We start from the raw sequence: 22,680 nt of genomic DNA on the forward strand, positions 1-22,680 counted from the left end.
CCTATGTCCCCATATCAAATGCCAGGGCTTCCCAAAATGGGGTTGCAAGGTGTGATTCTGGGGTTACAAGCTCTGCAACAGCAATGGCTGCCAAGGAACCCTGCCTGAATGTTTATAGCCGCAAAAAATCCTCCACGTTGTTTTAATTGATGGATGTGTCCTGAATGGTTGACACTTGTGCCCCAATTCATTCTCCACTAAAAAAGGCAAGTTCAGGTCTCTCATCTCCTCCCCACCAACCCAACTCTCACGTTCATGGGTCTTTCTTTTCCCCACCCGCTCTCACAAGCCTTTGAGGCATCACGAAAATTTCAAAGCCTTGAAATGGGGTCCCAGTGGGCAAAGGTTTTACGAAGAACTGAGCGACAGGATCCTATCTGCCAATCCTCCTTCACTGCTAAATGCCACTTCCCTATCTACACAGCTAGGTTGGGCGAGGACCAAGTACTCATCAAACTGTGTTCAGGGAATAGTTGGGGAGGGAAAATTTGCAGCAGAGGAAGATTTTCAGGCAAATTATTTGCAGCCTGAAGCAGAAATATAGGTGCCATGGAGGTGCTATCAGAATGTAAATCTTACTGGTTCCTGACAAGGGTCCGATCCCTCTCTCCCCTTCTGAAATCAGTTACCTGAAAAGAAAACCAGCAGTAGGGTGTTTTTCAATGAGTAGTTTTGTGGTCTGAACAGTTCAGGCACCTTGGAATCACTCCATCTTCCACAAACACAGCAGTGTTGCTAAGCGGAGTTCCATGGCAACGTGTGGCAGAGTCCGACAAGATTATCTCTGTTCAACATTTACATCTGATCTTGGATAGAAAACAGGTCTCCCAGTGGCAGTTAGAGGAAGCAATAAAAGACCCTAAAATATTTTCTTAAAAGTCATTCATGGAGGTAAATGCTGGGTTGGCCAGCATTTATTGCCTATCCCTAGATGCCCCTGGAGGGCAGGTGAGAGTCAACCACATGCTGTGGCTCTGGAGTCACATGTAGGCTAAGCCAGGAAAGGATGGCAAGATTTTCTTTCCTAAAAAGGACATTAGTGAACCAGATGACTTTTTCAGACAATGGTTGCATGGTCATCGATAGATACTTAATTCCAGATACTTCTTAATTGAATTCAAATTTCACCATCTGCTGTGGCGGGATTCAAACCTGAGTCCCCAGATCATTAGCTGAGTTTCTGGATTAATAAGCTAGCGATAATACCACAGGGCCATTGCCTCTCCCTAATTGAAAGTAGCGATGTATTTTAAAATTCTCATCTATTGTGCTCATTGCCCTCCATCATCTACATCGTCCATAGCTTTGTAACCTCCTCCAACCTTCATGTTCCTGATCCAGTCTCTTGCACATCCCTGATTTCATCACTCCCACCAAAAGGGGGTGTGCTTTTCAGCTGCCTGAGCCCCAAGCTTTGGAATGCAAATCTCTCTCCCTCCTCCTTTTAAGATGCTCCTTAAATCCTACCTGTTGACAGAGCATTTGGTCACCAGTCCTAATACCTCCTTACGTGGCTTGGTATCAATGTTCGTCCAAAATTGTTAGGATACACAGTTGAAAGGCATTTGTTTAACTGGGTACATGTAAATAGGGGGCAGCTGGGACACTGGGCGTGGGAGGAGAGCTATGAGACTGAACCAGGTCAGTAAACTCTCTCAACAAAGAAAATCTCTGAGTCTTGGTTTTGATTTGACCAACTGATATGGATTCTGTTTCCACAATAAACAAGCCAAGATATTTCACTGTGATAAAAGGTGCTGTATAAATGTAAGTAAATGTGAGTGGTTCTCTACAGTTATTTTAATGCAAACATGATTGTTTAAATAATCTCAGACTTGGGAATTAGACATTTTTGTAGAATAATTTATTGTACATCCAGTTAGGCGAGGTGGTATTGTCACCGTACCAGCAATCCAGAGACCCAGAGTAATGGGTCTGGGGACCCAGGTTCGAATCCCACCACATCAAATGGTGAAATTTGAATTCAATAGAAATCTGGAATTAAAAGTCTAATGATGATCAGGAAACCATTATCAATCATAGTTAAAAACTCATCTGGTTCACTAATGGGAAATCTGCCACCCTTACCTGGTCTGGCCCACACGTGACTCAAGACCCACAGCAATCTGGTTGACTCCTCTGAAATTAGCAATAAGCATGAAATGTTGACCCAGCCAACGGTGCCCACATCCCTGAACAACATTTCCATTGTTGCATGACTTACAAGGTGAGAAAAGGAAAAAGTGACTGGTCCAAACATTACTCTCAAAGTTTTTCTACATTTAATATGTGCAAATTTTACCCTGTTAAAATATTTAGATTTACTGGCTAATGGGATTAAATGACAAAAGAGGTGAGAATACAAGATGGTAAATGGGACAAGCAGATAAAAGCAAAAGGTTGGGTCTGGAGGTGGTGAAAACAGCAACTGCAGAATCAGAGTGTTGCCATCCAAAGTAAATTACACAGTAAGAAGTCTCACAACATCAGGTTAAAGTCCAACAGGTTTATTTTGTAGTACAAGCTTTCGGAGAGCTGCCCCTTCATCACCTGACTTCTTACTGTGCCTACTCCAGTCCAACGCTGGCATCTCCACCGTCAAAATAAATTGCAGTAGTGGCTATGACAAGAAATTGTTGAACCCAGCGTCAAGTCTGGGAGGCTGTAAAGTATCTAATCGAAAGAGCCTCCACTCCCATCTGATCCCACTTACTTTGGCCACCTACACTGTTCTAAGAACTCAAAGAAAGCTTAAAAATAAAACAGCATCTCAATCTTTCAAACTCCATTTACACCTCTTCCATATCCATCTTTTGTTTCATTTTGTTTCCTATTACCATCCCTCTCGCTTTGCTCCACCTTCCTTTTCACAATTTAATCACTCCTGCCTTCTATCCAATTACAAATTTCAGTTTTGTTTCTTCTTCACCCCTGGACTGGTATAAAACTTCTAACTTCTTCCAACTCAAGTAGAAGGTCATCAACAGTTGCTACTGCCAGATCTGCTGAGCAGTTGCAGCATTTTCTGTTTTTACGTTGTACTCAAGGGGAGGTCACCAGTCTGGCTCAAAAGAAATTAAACAGCAAATTGGGGCAATAGGAGTGCATGTCAGAGTGTGCACCCAAGGCAGAAAGCCTAGGCAACGCATCTGGAACTTTGCCTTGGAATTGGCCACAAAGTGACACATCACATCACCCAGCTTGATGAGCACGAAATGAAAAGCTTTCTTTAATGGGAACAAGGGGTGACCATTCTCTCCCTTATGGCATCTCATCATTTGATCAAGACATGGCTTCTTTTTGTTAGAATGTAACCAGTGATAACTTAGTATTGAATGTAATGTGACCAATGGGAGCAAGGGTCAGCTTACTCAGTAAACCATGGAACCAATTACAGAGTGATGTAATAGTCAGCTGACTCACTATAAATAAGGAACAATGTAGGATTGTGGAAAGCTTGGAGTGGCCCAGAGTGAGGTCCCAAGTTTGGACTAATGATATTTCTTTATTAAACCTTTTCTTTGATTTACGAGTTGGAGTAAGTTTTGTTGTATTTTCATTAGCTGCATTTTGAAGAGTTCCTTCTGAAGAAGGTTTTATCCACATTGGATCCGATAACGACAACAGAAATGAATCTCAGTTCTCAAAATTGCTGATGGCTCAGTGTCGCGGTCATGATTTCTTTGGGGAGGTGGTGGGAGAGAGAGAAAGATCAGGGTTCATTTGTGCATGACCGAACTCTGGTTTAGAGTTGCATTTGATTTTGACTTGTGAAAAGTATTGTTTCTTGCACGCTATGCAGACAAAGCATACCATTCATGGAGAAGGAAACGAGACAGTATAGAATGTAGTATTACAGTCATAGCTAGGGTGCAGAGAAAGGTCAACGTAGTGCAAGGTAGGTCCATTCAAAAGTCTGATGGCAGCAGAGAAGAAGCTGTTCTTGAGTCGGTTGATACGTGACCTCAGACTTTTGTATCTTTTTCCCGATGGAAGGTGGAAGAGAGAATGTCCAGGGTACATAGGGTCCTTAATTATACTGGCTGCTTTGCCAAGGCAGCAGGAAGTGTGGACAGAATCAATGGATGGGAGGTTGGTTTGCGTGATGGATTGGGCTACATTCATGTAGTTTTCTGCAGTCTTGGGCAGAACAGGAACCATACCAAGCTGTGACACAATGAGAAAGAATGCTTCCTATGGTACATTCCCTTCTAAGGATTCCCTCACCAGGGAATACCGTTTTGGAGTATATACTGAATATTTCTGATCTTTTAAAAACCGAGAAACTTTCATATGTCCCTGTAAACAGCAGAAGTGCAGCAACTCATTGGCACCCATCTTTCACAAAGTCCACAATCACCTTCAGGCAAAATTTCTTTCTATTTCCCATTCTCTCCAAAAAAACGCCTAGCAGAAAACTAATTGAGGTATTCAAACCCAATACAGTCGAATCAACTATATAAAGCACAGGACGCATTTCCCAAGATAACAGGAAGTGATAAAAATACACTTCAATACAAAATTCCATCATGAGCTGGTTGGATGTTCAGAGTGCAAAAAGTTCTTCCCAAGTCAAGGGGAAATGAACCCACTACCTCCACAAACAAACAGACCCACCACATCTCAATTTTCTCAAAAATTTGATGATTATAACAGAATCAATTTAAATGTGGAATAAATCCAGCTAAATAAAAACGGAAACAGAATTGTTGGAACTCTTTAAGATAGTCTACTGTGGACACCTTCCTGCAGATTTCATCACATATCAATTCTAACTAACTCATCGATAGTCTTTTCTTCCCAAATCCAATATTAAAATCATCGAATAGAATCATAGAATCCTACAGTGCATAAGGAGGCCATTCAGTTCATCAAGCCTGCACCAACAACAATCCCACCCCCTTAGCCCCACATATTTACCTTGCTAATCCCCCTGATATGAATGGGCAATTTAGCATGGCCAATCAACCTAACTACACATCTTTGAACTGTGGGAGGGAACTGGAGCACCTGGAGGAAACCCACATGTGCAGACCCCACACAGTCACCTGAGGCCGGAATTGAACCCGGGTCCCGGTTGTGCGACAGCATTGATAACCACTGCACCACCGTGACACTAAATGAAAATGTTCAAAAGAAAACTAAAAACATTGTTTTTAATAAATCACTCTATAATTTGTCTCCTGGGTGTTTGCTCATAGCAATGTCCTAGAGATTAATCATGAACTCCCGAGACTAAGAAATCCTGCAGGGGTGGCAAATCCATCCGAGAAATTATAGGAATAAGTTTCTGAAATTTTTTTCATCTTGATGTCCACCACAGCAATTTTGCACAGTCAAGTAATCCTACCCATTTCACTGGTTATTGTGGTCACCTTTGAGCTGACATCTGATTTTATTTTTTTAAATTTGTGTCACAAATAGTCGTAAGTCACTGTGGCCTCTTTTTGCATTGTAGGGATTCTGTAAGTAGGCTTACATTAATACTGCAATGAAGTTACTGTGAAAATCCCCTAGTCGCCACACTCCAGCACCTGTTTGGGGTACACGGAGGGAGAATTTAGCATGCCCAATACACCTAACCAGCAGGTCTTTTAGACTGTGGGAGGGAACCAGAGGAAACCCACGCAGACATGGGGAGAATGTGTGACCCAAGCCAGGAATTGATCCCCGACACTGTGAAGCAGCAGAGCTGACCACTATGCAACCCAATTTTATGGTGGGTTAATTTGGACCTTCATTTCTTTAATGATGGAAGTACAAATGGACCAACTCTCTCCTGCTTGTCAATGCACAGTTAATGAATAGCGTTTGTTGCAAATTGCTTTGACTGTGCCTTTAGCTCCCACGCCCACACTAACCTAACAACCAGCCACAACAGAAATTCAATGGCTTCCAAAAATACAGAGGAAGTGAAGACAAGCAGGCACATTTCTACATTCATTTTACTCCCACACACTGTCTGGGACTCAGCAATTTGATTCTGAGGCAGCAAAGCAGGCGTCAACTCAGCAGGATGATACCCTTTGGGTTGGGACGTACTCCACTCAAAGAGCGATTATTCCATGCCGTGGGCAAGAGGCTGTGGTAGGTAAAGTACATGATTAACCAAGAGAACACAACAGCATCCACAGATCTGGGTGACTGGAAGTTATGATTTTCCTCACTTCCACTTACTCCCCTCCCTCCCCCCCACCAAGTGATTTAAGATTATTATAGTGCTGGAAGGAATGATAAGCCTGTTGAGGCAGATGGTGAGTGATCGTTCATCTTGTTCACTATAGTTAGACCTGGAACTAGTTAACCGGCTGACTTTTTCAGCTAATCTGGCAATAACAGCAACCTGGGTTTCTAATGGGACATTTCACAAATTTGCTGTCTCCATATCCCAAATTGAGAGAAACTTCCTTCACTGGTGGGCGAGTCAATGACAAGGTGGACACAAGCTTAAAATCTGAGCCAGGCCATTCAAGGGAGCGGTTAGAAAGGGTGGCACAAGTGTGAAACTCGCTCCACAACACTATTGTAGGTGCTAGTTCAAATGAACGCTAAAGTTGAAATATTTGCTAAACAAAGCTATAGAACGGATAAGGAGCCAAAGGAGGTGAATGGAGTCAGTAAAGTGATCAGCCACAGTCTCATTAAATGGCAGAATAACCACAGTGTACAATGGCTTTAAGATATGGTTTTTCCTCAGAAAACAAGAGAGAGAGAGAAAAAAAGAGACACACAAGAGAGTGGTGAAGAGAATGGGCCACTGGGATAATCCCATCAATCATTTCACATCTGGCTTTTTAATGTCTTTTCAACCACCAGATGAAAACAAAAACCACAACTGCTGAAAGTCCAAGATAAAAGACAGACCACTTAGCAACCAATCCCTCATCCTTGGATCGCCTGATAATTGACAATTACCTGGATAGTGGGTGGTAGGAGTAGCTCTGACGAGCAGCTGCTGAAATATCAAATCAGTCTTTAGTCTTTCAGACACTGACCGTCCTCTGGTATATTTCCAGTGTTTTCAACTTTGTGGCCTCTTTCAAAGAAAATTGACGACGTAACTAACACCTCATCGAAAAGCTTGGTCAAAAGATGTAGGTTTAAGGGATGTCTTAAAAGAAGAAATGGAGAAACTTAGGGAGCCATTTAGCTTTGATGACACTGCCACCAGTGCTGAAGCAATCAAAAGCAGGGATGCTCAAGAGGCCGGAATTGGAGGAAGGCAGTGATCTGAAGGGGTTTTAAGGGTTACATAGAGAAAAATGTGCTGATCGGATGGATTGGCCATGCTAAATTCTCCCTCAGTGTACCTGAACAGGTGACAGTGTGGCAACTAGGGGATTTTCACAGCAACTTCATTGCAGTGTTAACGTAAACCTACTTGTGACTAATAAATAAACTTTTCTTTATATATTGAGTCAGCTAAAAGAAAACTCAAAGTGCATTTCCTGTTAATTCCATGATCAGTAGTGGAAAATGGACCAAAGAAAAGTTGTCCATTCTCCAGACAAGGAATCCGACAGTCAATTCAACTCACTGCTGCCCATCTCCCTACATCCTTCAAACTTCTAAAACAACCTGTAGCTCATATTTTCATAAATGATTTATTTTTGATTGAAACTGCAGAGCTTCATGGTGTACATGACTGACACCATCAATTAATCGATGAAAGTAGCGTGTGGGAAGCTATGACGTTGCAAACCAGATGAATGAAGGGATGAGTGGGCAAACCTCACACTCCCATGAGCCACATAATTCCACACCAAAAATTAAGCACTTGCATTCTTTAGCATCTTCCTTTCATCACCTCATGAACATCCCAAAGCATTTTGCTGCCCATAAAATACCATGTAGGAAACACGGCACTCAGCAAGTTCCCATAAACAGCAACGGCCAGACAATCGGTTCTTGTGATGTTGGTTCAGGGATAACTATCGGCCCAGGCCATCACAGAGATCTCCCTCAACTCCTCAGCAAACACACTGCCCATCTGAGGGTACACACAACATCAGACTGTCTAACAGACCATGTAGTCATGGGCAGGAGACCCATATAAACGTTTAATTATTTGATTCACATAGCTTGCATAGACTTCAGATTGCTGACAGCAACAGATCTTGCTGCTCAGATTCAGGATTTTTCGCCACTGAAGCCACAGTTCTGTGAACAGCCTTTCAAACTGCAATGGTGTCAAGGAGTATGGGGAGAGCTCAGAAGCATGGCATTGAGATAGAGGATCAGCCATGATCATATTGAATGGTGCAGCAGGCTAGAAGGGCTGAACAGTCTACTCTTTCTCCAATTTTTTATGTTTCCAAATTACAATCTGGGAAAAATTTGAAAAGGACAAAGCTGACCCTAAGTGCTCAGCTCAGAGAACTTGAAGATTTGGCCTCAAATGTGACATTAGGCCTGTGGGTTGAGGTTCGGAGATACATACATTCCTCTTGAAGCCAGGTCAATCTTGACACAACTGAACAGGAAGACAGTAAAGGCTACAGGGAGAAAGAGCAAAGAAATAAAATTATAGCTTGCGGTGAAGTGGGGGCAATGCTGGTAAAATGAATCAAAGAGCTGCTTACTGTGTGGCTATTTATACAACTGGGTCAGATCCCAAGACAATCCACAGGAATTCAATATCCCTGGATTCCATATTAAATGTTGGTTAAGATCAATTAAGGACTAATGGTTAAGTTGAGGCCACGTTTAGCTTTCAAAGCCTGTAGATTGTGGGTGGAAGGGAAGCTGAAGCAAGATGAGGAGATCAGGAGTTTTGACAGTCTGTGGGGAATGATTTGTGGAGTAAGGGGGTTGATAAGACCATAAATATAGGAGCAGAATTGGGCCATTTGGCCCATCAAGTCTGCTCCACCATTCAATCATGGCTGATATCAACTACTTCTGGAAGTAGTCGATGCCAAAACATTGAATGTATTCAAGAGGTGGCTAGATGTAACACTTGCGGTGAATGGGTTCAAAGGCTATGGGGAGAAAGCAGAATTAGGCTACTGAGTTGGATGATCAGCCATGATCATAATGAATGGCAGACCAGGCTCATAGGGCCAAATGGCCTTCTCCTGCCCCTATCTTCTACGTTTCTATGATATGATTCTCATCCCTATTCTCCCAACTTCTTCTCGTAACCCTTGATCTCTTTATCGATCAAGAACCTGTGTTTTAAAGACACTCAATGACCTGGCCTCCACAGCCCTCTGTGGCAGAGAGTTCCATGGATTCACCACCCTGTGGCTGAAGAAATTCCTCCTCATCTCTGTTTTAAAGGAGTGTCTCTTCACTTGTCCTATCAAGCTCTGGAAGAGAACCTCTCAGTGGCAACTTGCATTTCTATAGCTTTATTAATAGAGGAACTCAGGAGCCATCATCAAACAAAATTTGACACTGAACCACAAGCTATGGGAAAGGTATTCAAAAGCTTGGTCAAAGATCTTTTTTAAGAGGTGTCACTTGAGAGAAGGGTGGAGATGTTTAGGGAGGGAATTCCAAAGGTTAGGGCCAAGGCAGTCAAAGGCACAACCATCAAAAGTGTAGTGAAAAAATTCTGAAATGTGCAAGGGGCTTCAACTGAAGGAGCACAGAGGTTGTATGGACAGCACAGTGGTCAGCACTGCTGCCTCATAGTGCCAGGGATCTGGGTTCAATTCCAGCCTTGGGTGACTGACTGCGTAGTTTTTGCACACTCTCCTCCATTGTGTGTGGGTTTCCTCCCACAATCTAATGATGTGCAGATCAGGTGGATTGGCTATGCTAAATTGCCCCTTCATGTCCCAAGATGTGTAGGTTAGGGGGATTAGCAGGGGCAAATACGTGGGGTTACGGGAATAGGACAGGAAAGGGGCTGTGCCTGGTTAAGATGCTCTGTCAGAATTAGTACAGACTTGATGGGCCACATGGCCTCTTCTATACTGTAGGGGTTCTATCAATCAGTCTGTTATGGACTGGAAAAGATCCCAGAGATAGGCAGATAAAAGGTGGGATGGCTCATTTTCTCAATTCAGTTCTTCAATTTCCGAAAGGAAGAAATGCTCTCAGCAGCTGAATTTAAGGGTGGGTGGTTGGGGGAATGAAACAGATTCATTTGTTTGGTGCAGATGCCAGACCACAATGTGGAACACGTTTGGAAGCAGATTCCATAAATGCGTGTGTGTGTTTATCTAATGGTATCTTAACCATCAAGACCACATTGATCCCTCCAGCCTGCCCTTGCCTTGTAGAATTCTGAGGCTGAGGCTAACGTATTGGAACTGTGACTCATTACACATTCTCCAATTCCCACTCACCCCTTCCCAGGGCCTTTATACTGTGGGAATTCATCCCCCTCCCAGCCACTTCCCTTGACAGCACACATGCCTACAATTTTACTTGAAGAACGTTCAATTTCTGGAGACACATCAAAGGCCAAATACATGATCATTGAGAAAAGAATTGTACACATTCAACATAAAAAGTATTTTTAAAAACATTTTCTTCCCAGACATGATAAAGGACCGGCTTCAAAAGGGCCAGTTGATTTAAATGCGTACACCAAAATTACTGATGCTTTGTAAATGACACATCCAGCTAAAGGAGCAGGGTTCATTTCTAAGCAATATCTGATTCACAGAAGCCCAGAACAACAGCTTATACTTACATAGCACCTTTAATGTAATAAAACATCCCAAGATGCTTCTTAAGAGCATTATAAAACAAAATCTGAAACTAAGCCACACGAAGAGATATCAGGACAGATAACAAAAAGAAGGTTTTGAAGAATATTTTAAAAGGTGGAAATCGAGTTAGAGGGGTTTCCAGAGCTTAGGGGTGAGGCAGATGAAGGCATGACAATCAACTAGTGCAATGATTGGGGACATACAAGAGGATGAACAACTGAAAATGGAAACTCTCCAAATTCTTGGAGCGTTAACTCTCTCTCTCTCTCCAGCAACCCTGCCCAGCACAGAATTTCTGCTATTTTGCATTTTCATTTCAGGTGTAGCACACCACAACATTCTCACTACACAGTCCCATCAAGCACTTGCTTCTTAGATACTGTTGGTACATGTGACACACAGCTCCAGGGACACAGGTTCGAGGCTAGAGTGCGCACATTCTCCCCGTGTGTTTCCTTTGGGTGCTCCGCTTTCCTCCCACAGTCCAAAGATGTGCAGATTGAGTAGGTTGACATGCACGCAACGCTTAACTGCCCTCTGAAATGGCCCAGCAAGCCACTCAGCTCATGGGCAAATAGGGATGGGCAATAAATGCTGGCCTTGCCAGCAATGCCCAGATCCCATGAGAGAACTTTTTTAAAAATCCGGATTTGGTCATTGTCCTCATTTTATTCCTGCCCTGTAATACCCTCCCAACTTGCAAATATATTGCTGTTCCTTCACTGACGCTGGATCAAAATCCTGGAATTCCTGTAAGCCTCCACCACACAGTTTGCTACAGTTTAAGATGGTGGCTCACCACCACCTTCCAAAGGATAAGGAGGTGGTTGAGGTAATTGAGGTATTCAAGATGATAAACTGTATAGATAAAATGGACATGGACCAGATGTTTCCGCTGGTGGGGCATTGTAGGACAAGAGGTCATAATCTTAGGATAAGGGGTAGCAAATTTAAAATAGAGTTGAGGAGAAACTACTTCTCTCAAAGGGCTGTGAATCTGTGGAATTCACTACCCGAAAGTGCAGTGGGTGCTGGGGCAGTGAGTAAATTTGAGGAGCTGGACAGATTTTTAATTGATAATGGGTGGAAAGGTCATGGGGGGGGGGGGGGGAAGCTGGGGGTGCAAAGGCAGGAAAATGAGGATGAGGAATATATCAGCCATGATCGAATGGATGGAATGGACTTGATGGGCCAAATGGCCTAATTCTGCTCTAGGAACTTATGACAGGAATGACCAACCAATGCTGGCCTTGCACTGACCGGCTCCCATGAGGAACAAGAAAAGCTGGCACAGGTACAACAAGTTTAATAGCCTCTTGCAGCATTGTATTGTTGGAATGAAGCTATGGCAGTGAGTGTTGGTAATGGCACTGCCCCAGTAACCTGTCAAGTGTGCCAACTAGGCCACAGCAGAGGCTTGTTTTCTTTCTCTGTACTCATCCCATTAACTTCACTCCCATATTTATGTTACTTTTGAAAGTTGGAATGAAATCATTTTACTAAAATTAATATCCAGGTTGCTCAAAACAAAACCTATGCTTAATATTTGTGAAATTCTGGCAGAGCTTTTAAGCAAAAAGCAACCACATTTCACATTATTTCAATCCCCAAAGGTTTGCACTTTCCCCACTTTAGTTGCCTGTTGGTTAGTGTGTGGCCACCTATTGTATTTGTCTCACCACCAAAATCATTCTGCAGTCTGAGACTTTAAATTAGTGTGGGCTGCACCATAGCGCAGTGGTTAGCACTGCTGCCTCACAGCTCCAGAGACACAGGTTCGAGGCTAGAGTGCGCACATTCTCCCCGTGTGTTTCCTTTGGGTGCTCTGCTTTCCTCCCACAGTCCAAAAGATGTGCGGATTGGGTAGATTGGCCATATTAAATTACCCTTTAGTGTCCCCAGGTTAGGGGATTAGTGGGCAACCCAACTGTGAATTTTAATGCAGAGAGGGGAGAATGTAATTGAACAAAGCACATTTACGGGTGGTGTAGTGTTGTAATTTCAGATAAATGCATTGTTCGTGTCTGTGCACAACGTTGTAAACATTCTTCAGAGTTATCTCATTCCAAACTCCTCTCCCTGAACACCCCCCCATCCCCTCACTCCTTGCTTTCCCTTCCGACTCCTTTAAAAGCCCCCTTTGAGCATGCATTCAGTCACCCCCTTCCAACTGGCAACACTAGCTTGGTGCTGGTTTCATTTCCAAGATATGTTTTGCAACATTTCACTATATTGGAGGCCATACAAGTACAAACTGTTACTATATGTTCATTTTTTTTGTTTTTATTCTAATTCAATCAAATCAAGTCCAATTCAGAGTCTCAACAAGTTGGGACATTCCCGATCCAAGCTGACAAAACAGGGCTCTCACCTCCTGTCTTGGGCTTGATCTACATGATCCAAGCTGATTGGAGTAGGCACAGCTCCTCCTCTAAGGCTTGATCTCATGTGCATCTTAGCCAAAAGGCCGAGATGCCGCTTTTAAAAACTGCTTCAAAAGAAGCTGAAATGTAACCTAATGACTTCAACCAGGCACAGCATGTCAATACTACACTTGATCTTAGCCAAAAGGCCGAGAAGCGATTGTGCGTTCATTAATTACATTTTATCGCCATCCAGCTCCATAACCTCTTACTGGAGAACCTGTATTCAGTTTAAACTGACATTTGACTGATTGTTTTAGGAGAAGATACATCTTGACGCACACATGACACACAACACATTTGATTAACTTTGGAGAATTTTTAACAAAGTGATTGACAAATTCACTACAAATATTAAGCAAAAATATTTGAAAACTTTGAAGACACAAATTCAGAACACATGGATCCTGGAGGCATTCTTTTAGAAAAGATAGGAAGTAGAAGGAGTAGGCCATTAGGCCCTTCAAACCTGCTTTACCTTTCATTTTGATCAGCAAATTCAATGCCCTGATCCTGCCTTCGCCCCAGATTCCTTTAGCCCCAAGAGCTAGATCTAATTTCTTGAAATCACATAACATTTTGACCTCAACTACTTTCTATGATATAGAAAATTTAAGAGTCATCTGTATAGAACAGAGATGAGGAGTAATGTTTTCCCTCAGAGGGTCATGCAGCTTTGGAACTCTGCCTCTGAAGATAGAAGTGGGATCACTGAATATTTTTAAGGCAGAGAATCACAGACCTGGAACTGTTTGCCTGAAAAGGGGGGTAATGGCAGGAACCCACACAACATTCAAGAAGCATTTAGATGAGCACTTGGAATGCCATGCCATACGAGGCTATGGAACAAAATAGAGGATCAGAATAGGTAGGTGTTTGATGGCTGGCACAGACACCTTGGGCCGAAGGGCCTCTTTTTGTGCTGCAAAAAAATCTGATTGTTACAGCACAGGAGGCTGCCATTTGGTCCATGGTTTTCATCAGCTCTCCAGACGAGCAACGTGACTTTGTGCCTTTCCCTGGTTACAGCCACACGCCCTGTGGCAAAGGCCCTAATTTGGAGCGTGATGGGGAAAATGGTCAAATTGTCACGCTAGCTTCAAGATACGGCACACAGGAATACACAAGTAAGCATCTCTGACCACAAGAGTTGCAAAGTCAGGCCGATAACAGAATAAGCAGCTAACAAAAGGAGATCATTGCAAGACAAGATCACGTCTCAACAAAAGGGCAGTTGGTGATTGCTATGTCTGAGACCAACTGTCAGCAGCCTGCCATTGGCGCAAACCATTTCTCAGGCCCAAGGGGTCTAAAAGGATTGATGTTTCAACAGATTATCAGTGCTAACTGCAGACTAACCTTTGCAAAGACTCCCCCCGAGCAGCCAGCAATATACATACCAAGCAACCTCAGAACAAGCAATATCAGTTTCTCTTGGGTAATTTATTATATACTAGTGTGAGTGCATAGATCTTTAAGTGTGCCTTTAATTCTGCAATTCTACAACACATGATTATATTACTTATCCGTGTTTTTGAGATTCAGCTTAGACTGTACCCACAATCTAGTAATAAAGTTGAAATTGTGACAGAATTTCACTTGTGTCTCTGGTTCTTTGGCTGACTACGCCTATTGGCTACAGGGTTTTGATTTGATTTGTCACATGTATTAATATACAGTTAAAAGTACTGTTTCTTGCGCACTCTGCAGACAAAGCACATCATTCATAGAGAAGGAAACGAGAGAGAGTGCAGAATGTGGTATTACAGTCATTGCTAGGGTGGAGAGAAAGATCAACTTAATGAGAAGTAGGTCTACTTAAAAGTCTGACAGCAGCAGGGAAGAAGCTGTTCTTGATTTGGTCAGTGAATGATCTCAGACTTTTGCATCTTTTTCCTGATGGAAGGAGGTGGAAAAGAGAACACCTGGGGTGTGTGGGGTCCTTAATTAGACTGGCTGCTTTGCCGAGGCAGCAGGATGTATAGACAGAGTCAATGGATGGGAGGTTGGTTTGTGTAATGGACTGGGCTACATTCACAACCTTTTGTAGTTCCTTGCGGTCTTGGGCAGAGCAAGAGCCATACTAAGCTGTGACACAACCAGAATGAATGCTTTCTATGGTACATCTGTAAAGGTTAGAGAGTCGTAGCTGACATGCCAAATTCCTTAATCTTCTGAGAAAGTAGAAGCATTGGTGGGCTTTCTTAACTGTAGTGTTGGCATGGGAGGACCAGGACAGATTGTTGGTTTCTATGGTCAACACCGTACCCTTGCACACTGTTTCTATTCAAGTCATCATTTAATGCACTCTTGGATGCTTCGATTGCGCCTGCCTCCATCACATTTCTACACAGTGCATTCCAGACCTGAACTATTCACTGTGTGAAAAAATCCTCTTGCGCATCACATTTCCAAATCACTTCAAATCTGTGCCCCAGTGTTCTTGATTCTTTTGATCCTTTTATGAGGGGTAGCAGTTTCTTTGTTTCCATTCTGAAAAGCCCCTCCGTGATTTTGAACATCTCCATCAAGCCTCCTCTTAGCATTCTCTTCTCCAAGGAGAACAGTCCCAACCTCTCCAATCTGTCTTCATAACTGAAGTTTCTCCTCCCTGAAACTATCTTGTAAACTTCTTCTGCCCTCTCTCAAATGCGTTCACATCCTTCTTAAGGTATGGCACCCAGAAAGTATGTCTTTCAGGATTTTAGCACCACCTGCTAAAATCTGCCACTTTGCTTGGGAGGGTGGGAGAAACCATGTTATCAAAGGCTGTTCTTATTAGAATAAGGTGGGTGTACATGATTTGTGTGTTAAATGGCCATTCATCCTTATTTGATATCTTGAGTCTATTTTTTTAATTCATTTTTTATTCCAAAGCCAGTGCTCAGGGTGGACCAGGCAAACCTAGATCCATTCCTTGCTTGCTCCAAAAATCAAATTCAAAATCCAATTGAATCCTATTCATGGTCCCCACAAGCGAGACTAATAAGATCCAAACTGACAAGATGAGACATTGCACCCCATCTTGGGCTTGATTTAATGTTTGATCTGAGCTAAAAGGACGTGGGCATAGCTGGCTAAGCCAGTACTTAATACCCAATGTTAGTTTCAGAGGATATTTGAACATCAACCACATTGCTGTATCTCTAGCATCTCATGTCGGCCAGGCTGAGTAAGGACACAGATTTCTTTCCCTAAAGGACATTAATGAACATGATGTGTTTTCTTTTAAAACAACAATCGTCAATAGTTTCATGATCATCAATAGATTTTTTTATTCCAGATTTTTATTGAATTCAAATTTCACCATCTGTATTGGAACCTGAGTCCTCAGATCTTGCCCTGGGTCTCTGGATTAATAGTCCATTACTGTGCCACTGCGCCCCTATCTTTTAGAATTGCTTTTCAGTCTAACTTGCACCAGTTTTAGACATTCTTAATAATAGGAAATTGACCCGAGGGGTTAACAGCGCTTCTCTCTCTACAAAAGGCTGACAGAACTACTGACTGCGGCATTTTCTTTTTTTTTCCCAATATGTTTTGCCTTTTTCTAAAAATGCATCACTGAAACTGGTGTTTCAGTCCTGGGGAAAGATAAATTGCTAGTCCCACCACAGAGTACAAAGACAAACAAAGAGAAAACAATTCAGGCTGTGTGTGACGTAACTCTCCAGTTTGCTTCTCTAATGTCCACAGAAACATCAAGGTGGAACCAATGCAACGCACTCGGGGTTGAAATTTCCTTCCTTACACAAAACCCAATTCCTTTCAGCTTTGGCTGAGGTTAATTTTTGAATGAGACACAACTCATCACTGCACAGGGGCAGACATGCGCACCATTATAAATGTTTTTTTTTCATTCTTTCATGGGGTTTCTGGGCCAGCATTTGTTGCCCATCCCTAAATGCCCTTGTGGGGGCACCTAAGAGTCAACCACATTGATCTGGAGTCACATGTAGGCTAAACTGGGGGTAAGGACGGCAGATTTCCTTCCTTAAAAGGACATCAGTGAACCAGGTGGGCTTTCATGAGAATTGACAACGGTTCCATGGTCATCAGTGGACTTTTAATCCCAGATTTTTATTGAATTCAAATTTCACCATCTGCTGTGGTGGGATTTGAACCTGTGTACCCAGATCATTACCCTGGATCTCTGGATTACTAGTCCAGCGACAACACCACCACACCACTACCTTCTTACCTGCAGCAACCTGCTCCTTCAATAACATCCATCAAATCTGCAGGGTAAGATGGCAGACAAGAACACCATTTCACCCACCAAATCACACACTGCTGTGTCTCAGAAATATATCACCATTCTTTCAGTCACGCGGTCAAAATCTCAAAATTCCCTCCACAACAGTGCCGTGGGAGGTTCTTGCACTGCAAGGACTGCAGATAGCTTAGCATCACCGTCTCAAGGGTAATTAGGAATGAGCGATAAATGCTGCACTCACTTGTGACACCCACATCCCAAAAATAATTTAGAAACAACACACAGTGACACTTTCCTGTTCCCTTGAGCTACCTTTCCATTATGGCCACCAAATACCTTCCACCGATTTATATCCATAGTGTCTCACAGTGATGAACTCTCCCAGTTTATTTAATCTCCTAACGGTTTAGCTACAAGGAAAACGCCCAAGATAATAAAGCTATGTGATGTTTCTCCCCCACCACAAAAAACGTATCCAGTCCATTAATCTAATCTGTAAATAAACATTGCATTACTGGAATGACACCTTCCCATGCAATTACAGGAGATGTCACATCCGCCCTTTACCTCCTCTCACCAACCATGGCCTCAAACACTCAATCCCTACAGTGCAGGAGGCGGCCATTTGGCCCGGCGAGCCTGCATTGGCAACAATCCCACTGAGATATTAAAGAGTTAATGTCCACTGAAGAGGGCAAGGTGAACTATTGGGCTTACAAGAACGGCAGAGAAACAGCTCATGGGAGCAAACTGACAAAACAGGTTAACCACAAGCTCCAGCTTGCTGAGTCCGGCTGGGGTGCAAGTCTAGCTGAGTATGTGATAACGTTCTCTTTTGTGCTAACAAATGGCATATCCTAAAGACATTATGCTTATGTTCTGATGGGTGAGGTTATAAGTAGTAAATGCGTATTTTAAACTCAGATGTTCTTTCTTATGCAGCAATTCCTATAATTATTCGTTTTTCATTGAATCGGGTGATGTGTGTTTAAGTCTTGTTTGAAATCACATCTACCTGATGGGATTGTAAACTGTATAAAAGGGGTCAAGCCTTGTTGCTTCGTGCGCTTTTTACTAACTGACTTCCAGCACTGAGTGGAGGTTAAGTAGTAAAAGGTTAGCCAGCCTACATATGTGGGACAAATAAAGAAGAACTTTGATTCTGACAATGGTCGGTGTTTGCCTTTGTATCAAGGATGGAAGAGTCTTGCGAAAAACTTAACACTACCTAGGCTCTATCCCCGTAATCCCATCTCTGCTAATCCCCCAGACACAATGGGGCAATTTAGCATGGCTAATCAACCTAACCTGACTCACGTGATGAAAGAGCAGCGCTCCAAAAGCTCATGATTTCAAATCAACCTGCTGGGCTCTAACCTGGTGTTGAGAGACTTCTTACTGTGTCCACCCCAGTTCAACACTGGCATCTCCCCATCAACCTAACCTGCACATCTTTGAACTGTGGGAGGAAACTGGAATGCCTGGTGGAAACCCATGCAGACATGGGGAAAACATGCAAATTCCACACAGACAGTCACCCGAGGCTGGAACTGAACCCGAGTCTCTGGCGTTGCGAGGCAGCAGTGCTAATCGCTGTTCCAGGAAAAGTAGTAACTTACTTGTGCTTCTTTCAATTTACCATGCAGTATTTGCAATTTAGTATACTATACTCATTGGTGTTGGGGAGAGTTACAGGACAAAGAGATCATTGTTCCTTGAGAGTGGAGTCACAGGTGGACAGAGTGGTGAAGGCGGCAATTCAGCATGCTTGGTTTCATTGGTCAGAACATTGAATACAGAAGTTGGGATGTCTTGTTGAAGTTGTACAACACATTGGTAAGATCACACTTGGAATACTGTGTGCAATTCTGGTCACCCTATTATGGAAAGGATATTATTAAACTAGAAAGAGTGCAGAAAAGATTTACTAGGATGCTACCACGACTTGATGGATTGAGTTATAAGGGGAGGCTGAATAGACTGGGTCTTTTTTTTCCCTGGAGCGTAGGAGGCTGAGGGATTACCTTATAGAGGTCTATAAAATAATGAGGGGCATAAACAAAGTAGATTGTCAATATCTTTTCCCAAAGGTAAGGAAGTCTAAAACTAGAGGGCATAGGTTTGAGGTGAGAGGGGAGAGATACAAAAGTGTCCAGAAGGGCAGTTTTTTCACACAGAGGGTGGAGAGTGTTTGGAACAAGCTGCCAGAGGTAGTAATAGAGGCGGGTACAATTTTATCTTTTAAAACGCATTTAGATAGCTGCATGGATACGATGGGCATAGAGGTATGGGCCAAATGCAGGCAATTGGGATTAGCTTAGGTTTCAAAAAAAAAGGGTGTCATGGACAAGTTGGGCTGTTTCCATGCTGTAAGCCTCTATGACTCACACAGTCTCTCCTACAATGGGGAAACCAGGCCCAAATTGGATGACCACTTTAACAGACATCTCTGCTTGCGCCACAAGCCTGACCCTAAGCTTCCGGTTGCTTGATATTTCAATTCACCATCTCGCTCTTACCCTCATGTTTCTGTCCTCAGTTGATGTGTCCATAAAACTCAACACAAACTTGAAGAGCAGCACCTGTCTCTCGATTCAGCACTTTGCAGCTTGCTGGACTCGACACAAAGTTCAACAATTTCAGACCACGAACTCTGTCCCCCTATTTGACTGTATTTTATTTCTGTGCACCGGTTCAAATCTTGTGTGTTTTTTTTATATCTTTAAATGGTTGAGAACTTCAAGTTTTTAAGTGTTCAGCTCACCAACAACCTATCCTGGTTCCTCCATGTGGACGCTATAGGTAGGAAAGCCCACCATCGCCTCTACTTTATAGAAATCAAAGGAAATTTGGCACGTCCGCTACACATCTCATCAACATTTACAGATGCATCATAGAAAGCATTCTTTCTGGTTGTATCATAGCTTGGTGTGGCTCCTGCTCTGCCCAAGACCGCAAGAAACTAGTTGTGAATGAAGCCCAGTACCATCCATTGACTCTGTCTACGCTTCCCAGTGCCTCAGAAAAGCGGCCAGCATAACTAAGGACCCCACGCACACTGGACATTCTCCCTTCCACCTTCTTTCGTCGGGAAAAAGATACAAAAGTCTGAGGTGACGTACCAACAGACTCAACAGCAACTTCTTCTCTACTGCCATCATACTTCTGAATGGACCTACTTTGCACTAAGTTGATCATTCCCTATACCCTAGCTATGACTGTAATACTACATTCTGCACTCTTTCCTTCCCTTCAGTATGAACGATATGCTTTTTTCCTTCTCCATGTATGGTATGCTTTGTCTGTATAATGCGCAAAAAAACAATACTTTTCACTTTATACTAATACACGGGACAATAATAAATCAAATCAACAGAACACTTTGTTCTGCTATTCACACTCACTCTAGACAAATGCTTTGTTTCAAACAACCAATGTCATTCCCTTTGTCTCCGCCCTGATGTGCAGCTTAGGTGGATTGGCCATGCTAAATTGCCCCTGGGTGCCCCAAGATGTGTAGGTTAGAGGGATTAGTGAGGTAAATACATTTGTGTTACAGGGATAGGGTCTGGGTAAGGTGTTCCAGAGTCACTGCAGACTCAATGGACCGAATGGCAGCCTCCTGCGCTGTAGGGATTCTGTGATACCCTCATATAAATAAAAGCAAATTACAGCGGATGCTGGAATCGCAAACAAAAATGGATAATGATGGAAAATCTCAGCAGGTCCTGCAGCATCTGTGGAAAGAGAACAGAGCCAACATTTTGAGGCTGGATGATCCTTTGTCAGAACTAATGTCTACCCTCCTTCAGCTCAAAATGAGCCCATTCAACTTGAAACAATTTCTCTCTCCACAGATGCTGCCAGGCCTCAGTATTTCCAGCACTTAGTTTTAATTTCAGATTTTCAGCACCTGCAGTATTTTGCTTTTATCATTATTCATGAAGAGCTTGTTAGGAGAATATATTGTCCTTTTTTTTAAATTTGTTCACATATTGTTGCTGGCTGGGCCAGCATTTATTACCCATCCTTAACTGCCCTTGAATGGATTGGTTTGCTAGGCCATTTCACAGTCAGCCACATTGCTGTGGGTCTGGAGTCACATGTAGGCTTACATGGGTAAGCACAGTAGATTTCCTTCCCTAAAACGGTCATTAATGAACCAGGTGGGTCTTTATGGCATCGACAATAGTTTCATAGTCTTAATTCTGGATTTTGTTTTTTAAAAAAAAAATCAAATTCAACCCTCACCATCACCCTTGGTGGGTACAAGGCCATGGCCATATTCCCACAGCATTAGCCTGGATCTCGGGATTATTAGCCCAGTGAAAACACCACTGCCTCTCCGCATACGTCAAATAATAATGCATCAGTGAACCAGCCACAATGAGAACAGAAATATACTTGATGGAAGCTTCAGCATTTTGAGTCTCAAGTGTGATTAGTTGTAACTTATGAGAAGCAGAAGACATAACATTTGTTATCTTGCATTACTCAACTTGGCCACCTGCATTCAACAGATGGTATTTCCAAAATCCCAGCAGCTCAGGAACCATCATCTTCCAGAGTATTTAATCACCTATGTCCATATGTATCTCCGCTGCCTTCAGTCACGTTCTGAAGCAGATGTGCATCCAGCTTTTTAAACAAGTTTATCAACACAGATTTATTACAATTGTGTGCGCAAGTTTGGAGTTTTGCTCTATTTATCTTCACAAGAAGGAACAACATTGGAAGTGCTTTCCTCAGGGGATTAAACAAACTGCGGAGCATCCACGAGAAAATGGATTGTGCACTAAACCTTTTCTTCTCCCGGGCTGCTCACTTAGGGCCCAATTTTCCCACCTCGCTACACTGGTTAAGTAACAAAGCGGGACGGGAAATGTCAGCGGGAATGGGAATCGCGACCAGTGCCCGCGACCTTCCCAGGGCTGTTTTTTTTAATGACTGATCAGCCTCGCATCGGGTAATGGGAGGGATGGGTGTCAGGGTTGGCGATCTGGGGCAGGGGGGGATTTGCATCTGTTGCTGGCCTCTCCAGAGGGATTAGGCTCCGCCCACCCCCGCTACTGGCATGATTCTCCTGACAGCCTCTGTATTGCACACAGTGCCATAAATTATCGAAAGTCAGCTCGCCCAAAAAATGGGTGGGACTAAGCCCCCGCTAAGGGCACTTTATTTTGGGAAAATCGCACCCTTGGTCTTTTTTTTGCATTGTATTCTATAGACAAAAAGGTGGACAGCATGAGGGTAAGGGAAAGGAAAAGTACACAACCTTTTACAAATTGAACACTTCTATGAAATACAATGCGTCTCCTTTTGCTTCACAAAACTCCAGAGGCTTCATTAAAAATTGCAGCCACGTAAAAATATT

General features: G+C 43.0%; 1 protein-coding gene and 1 non-coding gene across 2 annotated transcripts in view; both read right to left on the reverse strand.

The window, feature by feature from the left end:
* Nucleotides 1-22,680, reverse strand: part of smad3b (SMAD family member 3b) — a 109,917-nt gene that overhangs the window by 39,951 nt on the left and 47,286 nt on the right. The window lies entirely within an intron of this gene.
* On the reverse strand, nucleotides 13,053-13,251 carry LOC145359715 (U2 spliceosomal RNA). The gene has a single exon (XR_013889622.1). It is a non-coding gene; the product is annotated as a U2 spliceosomal RNA (small nuclear RNA).

Source organism: Carcharhinus amblyrhynchos, chromosome 28 (genome assembly GCF_965287045.1).
Source record: "Carcharhinus amblyrhynchos chromosome 28, sCarAmb.v2.hapA, whole genome shotgun sequence".
Lineage (NCBI taxonomy): Eukaryota > Metazoa > Chordata > Chondrichthyes > Carcharhiniformes > Carcharhinidae > Carcharhinus > Carcharhinus amblyrhynchos.